This window comes from Metopolophium dirhodum, chromosome 6 (genome assembly GCF_019925205.1).
Source record: "Metopolophium dirhodum isolate CAU chromosome 6, ASM1992520v1, whole genome shotgun sequence".
Taxonomy (NCBI): Eukaryota; Metazoa; Arthropoda; class Insecta; order Hemiptera; family Aphididae; genus Metopolophium; species Metopolophium dirhodum.
In genome coordinates this window covers 9598969-9618108 of record NC_083565.1, presented here as the reverse complement: position 1 = coordinate 9618108, position 19140 = coordinate 9598969, and the positions used below count along the sequence as shown (strand labels likewise).

The window sequence follows — 19140 nt, the reverse complement described above, 5'->3', positions numbered from 1 at the left end:
TCTGTATGTAAGGTACAGCTACAACAATAATCTAAAATAGTTGTATAATTTATAAAATAATATAGTCTGTGCATTTGTTATTAATTTGTTTTACTTTACACCAAAAAAATTGGTTAACTTGCCCAGCTTTGGCTTCGGTATAGGTAACGAGTATCGAAAAATTAAGGATAAAGTGCGCGATCGTGTTGCAGCCGTTTTAGGGCAATTTATTGTTACTTTATTAGCGTATCATTTTTTATTTAGATACAACATTGACAACAATTATGTACTTACCATACTGGCTGATGAAATTACCACTATCCACTAAGCAATACAAATAATTCAATATGAATAAAATATAATATAATACTAACGTATACTACTTGCACGTGCCAAAGATTTATTTTTTTTTTATAAATATATTTGTATAAAATTGTATATGTGGTATATTTTGTAATAATTATAATCTTTATACATAAAAATGAATGTTTGTTTGCGTGCGTGTGTCCTTTATGCGTTCTTACAGGGCTGGACCAATTGCGATGAAATTTTCTACAGAGATTACACATTTACACCTCTGCAGGGAAGAAGATAATAAATTCCAATCCAGGGAGGTTTTCAAACAGTGATTATGAGATTTATGATGGACATTTTTGTTTATAAATGGTTTCAATAATAATAATTATTTTTTAAGCGACAAGCCTGTTTTTACAGTGGCACGTCTATATATTTAAGTACAGAATGTCTCAAGTTTGAAACACGATTGCGGTCGACCAATATTGTTTGCATTATTTTACAATGTTTTAGATTCTGAGCGGAGCGAGATAGTTAGTGGTTTTACAATGATGTTTATTTATTTTTTTTTTATCTTGTATAAAAAATTTCTACAAGAAGGAGTACTTTGATTACTACTGTTGTAATTCAAAAAAGAATTGCAGTAGAATCCTGATATTTCCACCGAATATTTATATTAGCACTTTCCGTATATGGTAAAATGTTAAAAATTATCTGCTATATATAATGAATAATGAATTTTTCTAATTTTGTAAAATATTTTTCTGTTAGAAATTCATAAAAAAATTATTTTCATAGCTTAAATAAGATATTTGAATAAAAGATTCCCGACAAGATTATCCACCCCTACCAAAAATAAAGTTAATTTGAAAAGTGGAGCTATTTATAGCCATGAGATACCTACTTTCAGTTTTTAATATTTTTTTTTTTAAATTTTTTATTTGATTACCTATCTATACATGTATGTTAGGATGACTCAAAGTCTCCGCTCAGAAACGTTTTTCAAATGATTTATTATTGAATTCAAACTTTTTTAACAAAAAAAATGATCCAAACTGGTACAGCCTTAGTAATAGGCTGTAAGTCCATTTATTGGGTCGTACATTTTTTTTCCAGAAATAGCACAAACTTAAAAAAAAAATTTCTAATCCACGAGTTTATGGGTTTTTCTGGCAAACCAAATGTTTTACCATAGATGTAAAAATGATTATGTGGACAGTTTTGATCAGATTCGCACGACAAAGGGGAGTACCTGGGATTACACTTTAACCCCCAACTCTCAAATTTGGATAACTTTGGAAGGGGTTGAGCACAAACGACGGGATTAAAAGCCCAAACCCGCACAAACGAAGCACAAACGAATGGAGTTAATTTTATTCCGAAATTCCAAAGTGGAGGAGGGGGGTTAAGCATTTCCCTAGCCCCCTACTTCATAAGGTGAATATAACTTTGGAATGAGTTGAGCATAAACAACGGGATTAAAAGCACAAACCAGCACAAACAAAGCACATACGAATGGAAATAATTTTGTTTTAAAATTCCAAAGTGGGGGAGCCAGGGACATGGAGCTCTCCAAGACAAGTAATTTATTACTTTTGTCTTTTAACTCAATCGGTCATATCATTCAAAAGTTGCACTATTAACAACACAATAGTAATCACACTGAAGAATTATATAATGTATAAAGGTATTGTCATATGGTATATTATTTTCCTAATGCAGTAATAAAATAATAAATTATGAATTTAGTTAATAATGATATGATGCCAATTAGCACTGATGCAAAAATCTAAATGTCAGTGTATTGTCTTTCATCATTCATCGTGATACATTTTTAATGATGAATTAACTATGTTATCGTTTCATTTAAGCAGAACCGTATATTATTATATATGATATATCCAAAATAATTAACTGAATATCAGTTAAAGATAAAGACTCTTTAATAAACTAACTATAAAATTATTATAATATAACATTATTCACTACTCGACGGTTGATGAACTACTGATGAAAACCCACAAACATAATATAAAAAAGATAATAATAATAATAATAATAATAATGTGGCATGAACCTTACAACTATAAATAATGAATGTATACTTACAGATATTTTGAACTTTGACATTGCAATCAGCACGCGTGGTAAACCCTAAATTATAATACTCGAGTTATGGTAAAAATTCGTGATTTAAGTAAGCCCATTGGAAGGAATGCATATTTGAGGGAAATTTGATTGAAGTATGGCACCTGTTATTTTGGTAATATAATATATCAATTTGTAATAAATAAATGATATCTGTTTGCGCTGCAGTGTAAATCGCACATTATAATAATAAAATTGTAACGTTAGCATATCAGAGTGTACCATTTATCAGTGGCGCGTGCCGTACAGCGCTAGCAAGGTGTATTGATATCAATTATGCACCTTGAGTTATCAATCACCAAATATCAATTTCCTGGCTTAAGGCATCGCTGACTACTATCGAACAGCACCTAACAAGCACAAACAATATCAATAGATGTCAATATGTTCGCCGTACAGTCCGCCGCCGTGCCGTCCACAACCGTCTGCCTAAGATTACTATTTGTATATATATTGAAATAAAACATATGTATACATATTTACTATTTAGATACCTACTGATAAATACGAGGATATAATATATTGTATACATGAATACAATAGCACTTAATGCAATAATTTCATATTAATTAATAAGTCTAATGAATACTTTTTTTTCATAAACTGCATTGAATGTCTTTATTGAATTATTTACAATTTAAAATTACCTTTATCCTAAAGAATATCTTTTAACTGCAAATGGTAAATTAGGTAGGTATACGTAATACGTGTGCATTGGCGGTTGTCGAATGTCGAAATATTGACAGAATTATCCAGGGCTTGAAACCGGTAATTTCCCAGAATTTTGGGGAACCTATAATCGGTAATCGTTATTATAAACCTATTTGTACTCCCGGTTATCGGTTACCGGTTACCGTGACAAATTTTCAGCTAACATAAAACGTTATAATAACGAAATTTGTTTTAACCGGTTAAGAACCGATTACCGGTATTTATAAATACTGACTACCGTTACGTATGAACTATAATAATTAGATATTTAATTTATTTTAGCCACATGAATGATTATACGTTCGTAGCTACTAATGAGTAATGGTTTAATAAATAATAACTTCTTAAAAATATTCTTAAGAGGATGTCAGCGTAAAATAAAACGTATGCAACGCTCAAGAGATGGCGTTGAATTCCATATCGTCGCCGCCGCAGCAGACGGTGACCACGCCCATTGTCTACGCGACGGGGTTTGCGAGTCATAATTGCTGGAGAGGCACATTATTATTGTATTGACAGTCGTAATGTGTTCTTCCATAAGGCCTAAAGGACGTTATACCCGCATGTGTTATCTCCTTCTTACACACGTACGACATGCCAAATTTTTCGTTCACCAGTGCTGTGAATTAGTTTTGATATTAGAGTGAATTGACCTATTATCAAACTTTTAGGTAAGAATATTATTTGTGTACTATAGTTGGTTTTTTTACGATATTTTAATTTTTAAGTGAAATGAGTATGTGAAATATTAAGTATTTTAAAATGCTCCTAATTCACTTAAAAATTAAAATATCGTAATAAACCAACGAGATAACACAGATATTGTTCTTACCTAAAAGTTTGATAATAAGTCAATTCACTCTAATATCAAAAATGTACTGATACTGGAGAACGAAAATTTACCACGTCATACGTGTGTAAGATGGAGACAGCATAAGAAGTCCTCTTAGCTATTATGTTTTTACGTATATGGTCGATAAAAAAATTGTGCTTATATAATTTTTTTATTTTTGTAATTCTGTAAGTTCAATTAATTAGTTATCTTTATTAAAACTTAAAGTTTTTTGACCCTCCTATTCCCCAAAGAATGAACTATTTTTTAGATCCCATTGATAGTAGGTATAATACGCGCATTATTTTGAGGTACTAATAAATGATGTCATGAGTTATACTGCTAATATAATAAAACAACCAATACAAAAATTACTATTATATCTTCGTTTTTTTCCCTAGTCTAAATTATTGTAATAATAATTAAATTAATTGGTATTCTACATTTCTATTTCCTACCTACCTATTCACATATAAAATATCTTGGTTGGTAATGACGGTTACTCGATAGTCGATAGTCCCGGTCTCCCTCATCATATATTGTACTGGGAAATCTAAAAATAGCTTGATTCCTATAACAACACGAATATTGTATTATACGGGTACAAATGTGTTTTTTTTTAGAAAACCTGTATTCAATCGGTTACCGGTAACCGAAATTTTTTGGAAGCAGTTAACGGTAACCTGAAATTTCAAATATAGTACCGGTAATTGGGTACTGCTAACAGCAGGACCGGTATAATACCGGTAACCGGTATCCAAAAAAAATTCGGTTATCGCTAACGCCCAATTACCTAACCGATTAAATTAATAACGAATTCAAGCCATGGAAATATCAATGATCAGCACAACGATTTTACTATTATGCAAGTAGCAGTGGACGGATAACCAATAAATATATACATATTTCAGACACTCACATAAGGAAGATATTTTTAGATATTTTTTTGGACAAAACTCTATGAACCGCTGGCTGGTTATGTTTAAAACATTTTGTTTATAACACGTTTAAAACAACTCTAAAACAAATGACCTTAGATGTATGAAATTTTCACTAAATGTATATATTAGCATTTTCTATACATCATAACATTTTTAAATTATTTTGAGATGTTTGGGGACATTTTCAGTAATAATAACTAATAAGGAATAACAATATAAATGTAATATAAAATATCCACACTGACAAACAGTCATCCCTCAGAATCGTTTTTCATATACAATGATTACATTGATTATATAATTGAATTCAAATTTCATATCATCCATTATACTGTGACCCACTTGTAACCTATAGTACAGCACAGCGACATCCACTTACCTACATTTTTATAATTTAGGTGCATAAAGTATTTAGTATATTATCAGAGTAATAAGTATAAGTGGTGAATGTCATAATATTTAAAATATTTTTAATATTCAAAAATCTAAATTAAATACTAACCGTCTTCGCCATAATCCAGGAATCCTCCACTCCTCAATTCCCCTGTATTAATATGATGTTTCAAATAACAACGAATGTTTACAATTTTTTTAAATTATCAGCTGTTATAGTTATTATAAAATATAATGAATATATTATTATACAATGCCATTGGGTAGCAATTAAAAAGTTTTGGTGATAACTTACACCATTGTGGGACTTCTTCTTTTTATTTGGGCGTTAGCAGTGATTCATCGTTTTATAATGCAAGCTATCTGATTTTTTAATACAGTAGATACATTACTGAATTATTTTATTGTATACGATTGTTGGTTTTTATCGTTTCTAACCTTAGGTTCTAGTTTTTCTGATATGATTTATAAATTATAATACAATTATTTATACCAATATTTTTTTTTATTATTTATATATAGAGATAATTTTACAGTAAAAGGTGATCACATTATGATTAGATTGGAAGTCACTGTATACATATACATATGTAATTTATGGGTATGTTGTTAAGTATGATATAATTATACTTACTTAGACAAGTCACACCTTGATGCAAAATAATTAAATGTTATAATTAAAAAAAGGCGAGGTTGTAATATGGTTGGCTTTGAAAAAGACATCAAACCCACTTTCAAATATATCAGGTATCTAGACTCAACGTGCATAAATTTGTGTTAAGCAAAACCAATTTTTTGATGTTCATTTTAATATTAGATTAGATTGACTTGAGTATTATCAAATGTAAATATAACAATATTATCAAGGTCAACTTAAACGCTTTAATTGTTATTTAAATATTAATGTGAGTTACAAGCATTTTGATATTGTAATAGGTACGTTCTAATGTTTATAGATCACTTAACAATTAAAACACCAATGAGATCCTTCCGAGATACCTAGTCACCTAGATAATATTCCGACATCAAAGTTTGATAATGAGTCAATTAAAATTAACAATAGAGAATTAGTTCTCCTGAACTAAAATATCCTGTCGTACCTACTACCTATACGCTTAAAAAACAATGAAACACAATATTATGTGGGTGAGTGATTCTCTAAGATTGTTGTAAATTAAAATATTATAACCTATATACTGATATAATAATTATTATAATTTAATCTATAAAATAATGATAATGGTTAGAAAAAAAATGTATATATCAAAAATTATGAGATAGCAATAAAATTGCTTATACCTACAGCTACTAAAAATATTAAATTATCATGTTCATCAATCATCTTTAAAATTTTAAAATATATATATCTTTCCAATATTATATAAAAATGGTGTCAACAATGTATCTTAATTCATCAGTTGAGAACAGTTGGGCCGATTTGGCTGATTCTTTTTTTGTTGTGTTCGTAATTATCAGGACAAAGTTCTTATGAAAGAAAAATTTAAGAAAATCTACCGGAAAAGTAGAAAATGTGGATGTAAAAAATATAATAGTGGCGCCATTTTTCCAGATAAAAATCAACTAAATAAAAAAAAAATTAGTTTATTGTTACAGATTAAAATAATAATAGTGTATTATAATATATTGGTTGCTATTGGTTATGTATTTTATATTATTATACCCATGACTTTCCATTAATATTAATCTATGATATATCATGTATGGTAAAAAAAATATATAGATACTTACGATCAGCGTATATACAACTAATAACATTTAACACAAGAAATATAGCTAACATATTATTTTTTTTCAACATGTTTGTAGGTACAATAAATTAATAATATTCACAGCGTTGAAAATAAGAATAATATAAAATGGATTATAGTTTTGATATTTAAAGGGTTATTAAGCAAACATAATTTGTATATATTCAATATTATTCATAAACAATTCTAGAAAATAATACGACAAAATGGATAGGTATCATTACAGTTGTGATAGTTTATTCAGTTTGCGTGTCTCCTTCACCTCAGGCCAATGTAGTAGTTCTCCACTTCTGATTGGTAGATTTTTCCTTGTTATTCTATTGGTTTCAATAAAAACATTTGTCCGAATTTGAACTTAAAATGTCTGTAAAAAATAACTGTGTTTATATAAGATTTTTAGTTAGATTTTGGTTACTGTGTGAAATAATTATTCCTTGTCTTATATTTTGAGTTGAGAATTCATAAAAATTTTTCAGTTTAAACAAGAATTTTAGTTAGATTTTGGTTACTAATTGAATTATTCATGAGAATCCTTGTCTTATATTTTAAATTCTTAGCTATAAAAATCGAATATTTTATAATTTGTAACTACAAAATAATTAAATATTTTCGAGATTTTCTAAAATTTTGTAAAAATTTGAACTTTAAATAGGTACTTAAAAAAAATTGCAGCAATAGATATTTAATATTTATTATTAGCTATTAAAACAACTTATAAGGAACTTAGTAAACAGTTTCTTATCATCATACCCATCACACATTATGTTCTTATTAGAAAAATGAATACAATAATATCAATATACCATTTTTCTAATCGGTGAATAAAAGAATCAAAGAGATATAAAAAAAAATAATATAGTAGATGAAGAGAAGTGACTAATTTTTTAATAAATATACATTTATATTAGTATACAACTATAATTTGAAAATGTGTTTGACACGATTATTATTTATATTCATGAATAAAATTTATGAAAATGAAATGTTTTTAATTTGTAGTTAACACCTTTTTTTACTCCTTATGGCCAATTAGGCACATCTGATTTATTTGCTTAATGCCAATGAAACACTTAATCCGGTACTGCGTATGGTGTCTTACAATATATTATTTACATTATACATATATATTATATACATATTATATATTTTATATAAAATATATACAGTGCTCAAACAGGGATTTTGATATTTAAGATTATAAATGGTTTATTTTGGATATGGGAGAATTATGTAAAATTTAAGTTGTATATCGATTGCAATTGGTTAATCGGGCAGATCAGTTACAAGCATGCATTAAATCGAATTTTAGTTAATTTTTTAGTTTCACTAATTGCAGAGTTACAACTCAAAAAGAGTTAAACAATCACAGTTTTTAATAATTGTAATTCTGTGAAGGCAACAAAGTGCGTGGGATCAGATAGTTTATACATATATTCAAACTGCTGACAAAGTTTGTCCGGAAGTCTACAACTCAATGTAAACAATAAAAGTATGAAATATGATGCTAGAGATGGGTTTATCAGCAAAGTATTAAGTGACTCGGAAGTCCAGAAAACCATTTGAAAAACAAGAGAAAAGCTATCAAGTCTTGGCCACATATTAATGTTCTTTATAATAACTGTTGGACAAAACTGATAAAAAAATATATAACCTATCGCATATCGACATTGCATTTCGTTGTGCGTTAAAAATGTCAACTCTGTATGATTCAAACTTTGTTTAATTCGATTATTTAATATGCAGTGTATTGGTGTTCAAAACTCAAACGTTTTCATCGGTCATTTTGAATCTCAAAATACTTGTCCACCACCTCCAAATGCGAATTTCAGAAAATGATTTCTTAGTTTACATTTACATGGTACGAAGGTATCTTGGCAATTTCAATCCTCGAGCTATCTTGAAGCTGGGGTTGCCCATGAGAATGACAAATTATGTTGTTTATTCTTTTTTTCGTGAAGAAAGAATAGAGTCGTGTTCCAATCATGGTTTTTTTTCTATAAATGTCAATGAAATTTAGTTCATTGGGTCAAAAAACTTGATACCTGAACACCTAATTAACGTTATTATGGCTTTTTTATCGTGCTTTCTACTTTTTTTTGAGTAGTCAATACGTTTGTGTTATTGTTCATATTAGTCATCCACAACAATACCTTTATACTGTAGTGTGTTTTTTTGTTATGTTCATCGTAGAATGGTAATAAATTGCTAAGACAATTGCACCTGAACCAATAAATAGTATCAAATACAACACGTGAAAGACGTTATAGGCATTTTAAACAGATGTATAATCGTGGCCTAAGATAATATGGCAAGCAAATACCAGTTTTCGACAAAATCAGCTTTAATTTTTTTATGCGAACGTACAACGAATTGCCATAGATGTATAAAAACCGTTATAATATTGCTAGTTGTTTGAGTATTGCTCACTGAAAACAGTAAAAAAGGTACTTTCGTGGGTTATTCGTAGAGTATAGTCTCACGGGCAACCCCGGCGGGATGGCTATAATACAATATAATCGACCGTGTTCTGACTGACTCGCTGACAGATCAACGAAGATCCTCGAGATGATAGCTCGAGGCTTGAAATTGTCAAAATACCTTCGTACCACCATGTAAATGTAAACTAAGATAGCATTTTCTGAAAATCGCATTTTGAGGTGGTGAACAAGTATTTTGAGATTCAAGATAAACGATGAAAATGTTTGAGTTTTTAACACCAATTTACTGAATATTAAATAACGAATTTAACAAAGTTTGAATCATACAGAGTTGACATTTTTAACGTACAACGAAATGCATTGTTGATATGCGATAGGTTATATATTATTATTTCAGTTTTTTCAAATGGTTTTCTGGACTTCCGTGTCACTTAATACTTTGATGATAAATCTATCTCTAGCTTTAAATTTCATATTTTCATATAATGCTCTTACCAGGGACTGGAACCGTACCGAAATAGACCGGTTTTGGACCGAAACCTTTTGAAAATCTTGGGACCGAAACCAAACCGGAACCCTTAAATAAATTTTTTTAGGAACCGAAACTTAAACCGAAACCTTTATTTTGATGTAGAGATTTTTACGGTTTTTTTCGGTTAAAAAATTCAATAGATATTTTTTCTTTATTATATAGTAGGTAATAACTACTAAGTTATAACAAATAATTATTATTAAATCGTAGACCTATAATTCCTATATATATATATACCTATATATAATTCTTATGTGTACAACAGAATCGTCATAAAAAAAATTCCAAAAATCCAAATTCTAATTTCCATGTAATCGACAATGAACCCGTTACCTGCGTTCAATTATTATTGAAAAGCTAATCGCAATTCGCATTTCATTCGCAATACCTGTTAATATAGAAATAGAATTTCTGAAATTAATAACAATTTGCGGGTTTATACTTTATAAGTGTTTCAGAGTAAGTTGTTATGTATTTAATAAATAAATTATACATCATAATTTATTGTTACCTAACTAGTATACCTGAGGCCTGCAGTGATAATATTAACATATAACACGTGAAGTGCCTATTTGGCTATTTATGATGTGCATTGTACATACTGCACAGTGCACATTGCATAATATAGTATGTTTTTGCGCTAAAACTGCCTAAAACGCTGCGATCGTATACGACGTGTCGATATCGGTTCCGCGCGCCGTGTATCGTGAAATTGTTATTTACGTCCTTGGAATATTGATGTGTTTTAATAATAATCGATAGTAGTGTAGTGCCAAGTAAAAATAATTTTGTTGTAGACAAATGGGTATCAAAATAAATATTATGTAATAACGGTACCTATTCAAAAATATGAAAATAGAGTGTACCATAGTCTGAGAACATAAATATTAAAATATACACTTATTGTTGTTATTATATATCCGAGCAAGATGCACCCTCTATACTCTATAGTCCATAGACTATACATTATTAAAATAAACTAATACTCATTTTGTACCTATCCCTCCCCTTAATTATAATTGATAATATACTATAATAAAGTAATTTATTTATAATAAGGTTGATTATCTTACCAGTATATTATAATTATAATATTTATGTTTTGTATGTTTGTCTATTACTTTATAGTTTAAAATTTAAATATTATATACTATTAACTAACAAAATAGGTACGTACCTAGTGGATATATAGTTGTTTTTTAAATATATTATTATTATCTAGGTTTTGCTAGTCATCTACAATATTGGTACCTTATACATATTGTATGCTAATAATGTTATTTTTAATTCTTACAATGTTTAGAATTTAGTGGTATAATGAAACTTCCATAAACAGCCAGTAAATTATTGAATTAAATAGTATATTTTTTAGTTTTAATGTTAATATTATATTGTAATGATATTTTATTACCTAAATTCTTAAATAGGTACACTTAATTACAAATACCTATCAATAAATTGAAGTTCTTAATATGTTCATTTTTTATACAGTACTTGATTAATAAAAATAAAATAAAAAGCAAAAGTAAAATAATTATGGTTAAAACCGGTATTAACCATAACCGAAACCGAAACCGAAATTTGATATTTTTGGGAACCCAAACCAAAACCGAAACCGAAATTTTGGATTTTTGAGAACCGAAACCTAAACCGAAACCGATAAAATCATAAAGGTTCCAGTCCCTGGCTCTTACAGCCTGAGCATTTGCACTCTATCTAGTATTTGATTTGGATTTAGGAACTAGACAGTTTTTTTACTAAAGTTTTTTTTGTAAATATCCCAGCGAAGGGTAGATACGGAGAAAAAATTGTAAAGTTCTTGTACACAACCGAAAAATGAAACTGCTTCAATGCAACAATCTACAGCAGATTGTCCAACGATATTTAGCGAATGTGCAATACACGGGATGTAATCAATAAATTAATTGCACTTTTTTATTTCTGCTTGCATACCTGAATAAGTCCCGCTAATGTTGCTAGCGTTGTCATAGCTCTGTTCACGATAGTTTTTTATGTTAATATCATTATCTTTTAAAAAGGTCGAGTAAACACGGAGGAAGATATGCACCAGTATGGCTAGTTATACGAATAAAAGTAATAAAACGTTCTACTGGACCATCGTTATTTACACATTATATTAAAATAATTGTTAGTTGTTCCATATGGGTTACATCAGAAGTAGAATCAACGCTTATTAAAAATAACAGGATTTTTTTATTTGATCTGTAGTCATTGTTTTTTTTTGCAATAAATGCAATAAATTCATTACAAATAGTTAGAAAGATAAGATGTGTGTCCTTTTCCTCGATTTTCGTGTACAGCTATATGTTGTGTTAAAAATGGGCCAAATTTTGAAAGAAGTTTTAATATTCCAAGATAATTTTCATTATTTTTTGACACGAAGTGTTCATCTGAACCTCTAAAATATAGTAGACCACGTTTTGATAAAAACAATATTGTTTCGATTAAGCGCTTTAATACATTTTCCCAATAATTGCGTGTTTCAGATAACTCTTCTTGTAGCTTACTATCTTTTTTTCCTGATAGTTTCGTTCTATATAAGTACATACTAATTGCTAAAACATGATCTCCTTTTTTCACGTCGATTTCGAGGGTTCTGTAAACATTTTCCATCATCATACCCATCACACATTATGTTTTTATTAGAAAAAAGAATAAAATAATAACAATATACCATTTTTCTAATCGGCGAATAAAAGAATCAAAGAGATATAAAAGAAAATAATTATGTTTATGTAGATGAAGATAAGAGACGAGTGAACAGTTGCAACGATGACAGTGACTAATTTTATAATAAATATACATTTATATTAGGATACAACTATCTATATAGGTACTGAAAATGTCCCCAAACCATAAAATGCTAATATATACATTCAGTGAAAATTTGATACATGTAAGGTCATTTGTTTTAAACGTGTTTTAAACAAAATGTATTAAACATTAACAATCCTGCCAGCGGCTCATAGAGTTTTTTCCAAAAAAATATCTAAAAATATCTTCCATAGGCGACTGTCTGGAATATGTCTATATTTATAGGTTATCCGGCCACTGCAACTTACATAATAGTAAAATCGTTGTGCAGCCCTGGATAATTCTGTCAATATTTTGACATTCGACAACCGCCAATGCACACGTATTACGTATACCTACCTAATTTACCATTTGCAGTTAAAAGATATTCTATAAGATAAGGATAATTTTAAAATGTAGATAATTCAATAAAGACATTCAATGCAGTTTATGAAAAAAAAGTATTGATTATACTTATAGATACATATTACATAGAAATATAATATTAGGTGTTATTCGATTATTAGATGGACTGTTATTTACTTTAAACTTTAAAGTGTTTTATTTCAATATATATACAAATAGTAATCTTAGGTAGAAAGTTGTGGACGGCGCGGCGGCGGACTGAACGGCGAACATATTGACATCTATTGATATCGTGTATTTATTACTAATCGATGTATATTATACATGCCAGCTGAGATTCCTTTTCATGCTAAAACATGCAATAATTGTAGGTGCGCAGCCCATAACGAAAATGCGTCTCAATGCGATCATACCTATACATTTAGCAATGATATTACCAAAATAACAGGTGCCATACTTCAATAAATTTCCCTCAAATATGCATTCCTTCCAATGCGCATAAATCAGGAAATCTTACAATAACTCAAGTATTATAATTTTAGAGTATATCAATCATCTTGGTTGGCGTGCCAAAGTTGAACATTTCTGTAAGTATACATTCTTTATTTATAGTTGTAAGTTTCATGCCACATTATTATTATTATTATTATTATTATCTTTTTTATATTATGTTTGTGGGTTTTCATCAGTAGTTCGTCAACCGTCGAGTAGTGAATAATGTTATGTAATAATTTTATAGTTAGTTTATTAAAAAGTCTATCTTTAACTTATATTCAATTCTTTAATTCAGATATTATATCAAATATAATAATATACGATTCTGTTTAAACGAGATGATTGCATAGTTAATTCAAATACGCAATAACCATACCTACATCATTAAAAATGTATCCCGATGAATGATGAAAGACAATACACTGACATTCAGATTTTTGTATCAGTGCTAATTGGCATCATATCATTATTAGCTAAATTCATAATTTATTATTTTATTACTGCATTAGGAAAATAATATACCATATGACAATACCTTTATTTATTATATAATTCTTCAGTGTGATTACTATTGTGTTGTTAATAGTGCAACTTTTGAATGAAATGACCGATTGAGTTAAAAGACAAAAGTAATAAAATACTTGTCTTGGAGTGTGGTGTTTATAGCGTTTTTTATCAACTTCTATAGGTAGCAGAAGGGTATCAAAGATAAATTCACGCAAATCGAACATTTTGTTATATTATTTATTTATAGGGTTGCAATTGGTTACACATTAACATTGTTTAAATATTATGACTAAATATTTATAATTTAAAATTAAACGCTGTTCGTTGGAATTGCCATTGGTTCCTTGTGCAGATGACATACAAGCATCCATCAACTCGTTAGTCCCTTTATGGCCTAAAATAACAATAATTATATCTTAAAAGTTTAAACAAATATGAGTGTTGAGTGTATGTTTGTAGCTTATATATACTAAAAAAAGCTGGGTACCACTCTGCTGTACAGCAGTTGTCGAGCATATCGTTGTAATAGAAATGTTATATTTGAATTTAATAGTAAATCATTCGAAAAACGTTTCTGAGCGCAGACTTTGAGTCATCCTAACATACTTGTATAAATAATCAAATTTAAAAAATTAAAATAGGTATCTCATGGCTATAAATAACTTAACTTTTCAATTAACTTTATTTTTCATAGGGGTAGATAAACTTGTTCAGAATCTTTAATTCAAGTATCTTATGTTAGCTATGGAAATATTTTTTTTTATGAATTTCTAACTGAAAAATATTTTACAAAATTAGAAAAATTCATCGTGGCTATAAATTGCAGATAATTTTTAAAATTTAACCATTTACGGAAAGTTCTAATATAAATATTCGGTGAAAATATCAGGATTCTACTGTAATTCTTTTTTGAATTACAACAAAATATCTAAAATCAATTAATGGGAATTCGTTAATTTACCACCAAATATTAAAATATCAAATATTAAAAAATTTTAAATTCAATCGCTCATGAAAAATTAATATTACTTTCCGGTAAACATTTATTTGTTTGTTGAAGGTAGAAAAACTTGTGGGGAATCTTTTGTTAATATTACTAATGTTTACTATGAAAAGGTACATTTTTATGAATTTCTAACCGAAAAGTAATTTGCAAATTTTCGAGATTTTGATTAATGTTGTCAACATTTGAAAAGTAAATACATATAAAAAAAAACAGGTAAGTGGATGTTGCTCTGCTGTACAATAGATTGTATTAAATTTGAGTTCAATGATACATATCATTGTATTCGAAAAACGATTCTGAGCGGAGAGGGTTTGTCAGTCTGGATATTTTATATTGTTATTATATTTTATTATAGCCTGTATGTTAAATTTATATTATAAATTACAACAAAATAACTAAAATCGTCATTTTTAATTTTATTCGTTTCTATGGTGATAAACAAAGCGTTAGAAATTAATATCCCATTTTTAACGGTTTTTTATAATATGTCGGTGGTTTTTCCCGTGGCATTAAATAACTATTGAGGGAAATTGAAAAATTACCTTTCTAAAGTACCATCTTGATCCAATTTGCTAAAATATAAGATACTATATGTTGAAATCGAAGCACTCCTTCTGGTAAAAATGCTGTATACAGGATAAAAAAAAAAATAAACAAACAAACAACATGGGTAGTAAAACCACTAACTTTCTCGCTCCGCTCAGAATCTAAAACATTTTAAAATGGTGCAAACAATATACCTAACCTAACCGAAATCGTGTTTCGAACTTGATACATTCTGTACTCAGATGAGCCACTGCGAAAACAGGCTTGTCGCTTAAATAATAATAATTATTATTAAAACCATTTACAAACAAAAATGTCCGTCATAAATCTCATAATCACTGTTTGAGAACCTTCCCGGGTTGGAATTTACCCTTTTTAAATTAGCCTTCCTCCCAGAGGTGTAAATGTGTAATCTATCTCTGTAAAGAATTTCATCGCAATCGGTCCAGCCGAGTAAGAATGCGTAAAGGACACACACAAACATTTATTATTATATATTATAAAGATTATAATTATTAGAAAATATACCTATCACATATACAATATTTTACAAATATATTTATAAAAAAAATAAATCTTTGGTACGTGCAAGTGGTGCAACGCCACGCCGGACGGGACAGTTTTATGTATACGTTAGTATTATATTATATTATATTCATATCGAATTACTTGTATTGCTTAGTGAATCATGGTGGTTACGATGGCGATTTTGGTAAGTACCTAATTGTTGTCAATGTTGTATCTAAATAAAAAAATGTTACGCTAATAAAGTTAAAAGTAACAATAAATGCCCTGCAACCAGTGGCGTCATTTCAGTTTTCAATAGAGGGGGGCAAAGGTTTAGACCGGCCCGAATGGGTAAAAAAAAACCGCAAAAATATTAATAGTTTATTAAGATATCTTCTTTTTTTTATTTTTGAAAATCTATTAACAGCATTATCTATAAATCAATTTTACCTGATTCATTATAAGTATATAAGTATATATTATATAATATATATATATCTTATATAAGTATATGATATATTTACAAATTAATATTATCTTAAATTATAATATATTTTTTTTTTATTGCTTGCTTACCGGCTCAAGTTTTGTCTGTTTATTAACATGCTAGAAATTATTTTCGATACTTTTCGAGCAGTTTGCGGTAATTTTATATTTTTAGTCGCACCCCTTAACCACCCATCTATTTTTTTTAGATCATATTTTTCCCAAATTAAAAGATTAATGTAAACATGCGTCACGAAAAAAATTAATTTTAATTTAGGTACTCAACTAAATTAACACAATACGCAGAATAGTTGAATCATACACGACTGTCGCAAGTTATGAAGTCCGTGATCAATGATAAATAATAAGAGCGTCAATCGGTTGTTGTTTTTAGAATTTGTAATCATTTTAGATTTTAGAAATTAAACTATACGAGATTATGATACTAACTGTTCATTTTCCTTCACAAAACACACTCACACAAACAAACATACATAAATACATTCATACAATGTGCACGTCCCCGCATACGTCTAAATATATTCGAACTATCAATTAGTAAAAATGTATCATTGTGACAATAATTTCTTAGTACATACTATAATATTTTCTGAAAATATTATAAAATTCCCAGACAGCAAATGTTTGACTAAAAATATTATTATAACATTATTATAGGCACGTTTTTGCACTAATAAAATATAAAAATGGTAAAACGGCTACAACTGGACTCCGGCCCATAGGGCTGCTTTTAAAATCAGACAGGGGCAAATGCCCACCTTGCCCCCCCCCCAAATGACGCCACTGCCTGCAACACTATCGCACACTTTATCCTTCATTTTCCAATACCGATACCTATACTGAAGCTAATGCATATTATTTCAGATTATGTGGCTAGATATATGAATTATTGTGAAAAAAGTAATAATTAAACTGATTACAATACATAAATCTGACACTTAAATATTTAATAAAATATTTTGTAATTCAAGGCTCTTGAAAACAGATAATTATTTAATCATTTTTCGTGCAGTTAGAGCAAGTGGAAAAAACAAATTTAACTACTTCCAGAAGTCCAATTTTAATTTTTGAAAAATATTTGAATTGCTCATTCTATTTTCTAGGTTATGTAAGAGAAATGGATTTTCGATTTTTTTTTCAGTAACAATAAGTAATTGTGCATTTTGAAAAAAAAAATGAATTTGGTACTATATACTAATTAAACAATACAAAAATTTCCATACTCCATTCCCTATATAACCTAGAAAAGAGAATAAGCAATTCAAAATATGTTTTCGAAAGTTTATTAAAATCGGGCTTTTGGTACTGGAAGCAGTCTTCTTCTGCTTTTTGGGACTTTCTTGTCGAACCTTTTTTCATCGCAAAATTTAGTATCAGTCACATTTAACTTAGCTATAGTTTATCTTTAATTACATAATGCGTTCAGGGAACTCATGCACACTAATAAGTAATATCCATTGATCAGTCATTACACACGCAATCACACATCACTTACGAAAGATTAGAAGATTAGAATATTGCCTAAATCCAGCCCCTTCAAAATTGGACCACTTTCAACAGCCTTGAAAGTAGGGCCTTGCACCCAAATTATTCGAAACCCATAAAATCCCAAAAAACCCTTAAAAATCAAACACCCGAAATCCATATAGCTAATTAACCAAAACCCAAATAAAACATTCTGGTTAACCCGAAACACGAATAATTTTTAGGAATTTATATATTATTGTGAATAACAAAGTCATTTTTTTTTTTGACTGACAATTTTTGGGAGGCTCACTAGCTCAGCCCATCTAAGGTTGTATTTATTCTAGACTACTGAACATAGTGAACACCCCTATTAACCTATATTGTCCCGAATAATGACGGTTATTAAAACACGAACGGTTGTTAAATTTTTTATTCCGGTGTTTGAACACTCGAATACATCCAGCACCCAAAACCCGAGACCCGAAGAAATGATTCAGGTGCTAAGCCCTGCTTAAAATACACACTAAGTAGTATAAGTACCAATAATTGGTTCAATTATTAAATTCAAGATAAAAAAGGAAATTTAATTAATGTCAAACTGTTTTATTTTTTTTTTTTAGCTGGATATATACAGCCAATTGATTTTTGTACTTCAAAAATTTAATAATACGAGTGATTTAAATAAAACTTGCATAAATATATGATTTAAAATTGAATATATTTTGTTATTGTATTCAATACTAGCTGATCCTGCTGGTACTTCGTTGCCCGTAAAATGTACCAATTCTATATGACTCAAACTTTGTTCAAATTCGTTATTTAATATTCGGTGTATGGTGTATGGTGTTCAAAATTTATCTTAACTTTTCTGTTGCCCGGAATAAAAAT

At 28.8% G+C, this 19140-nt stretch overlaps 1 long non-coding RNA gene across 1 annotated transcript; it reads left to right on the top strand.

The window, feature by feature from the left end:
* Positions 1-13664: 13664 nt before the first annotated feature.
* On the top strand, positions 13665-19010 carry LOC132946230 (uncharacterized). The gene is made up of 4 exons (XR_009664683.1): positions 13665-13804; positions 16454-16483; positions 17650-17685; positions 18873-19010. It is a non-coding gene; the product is annotated as an uncharacterized LOC132946230 (long non-coding RNA).
* The last annotated feature ends 130 nt before the right edge of the window (positions 19011-19140 follow it).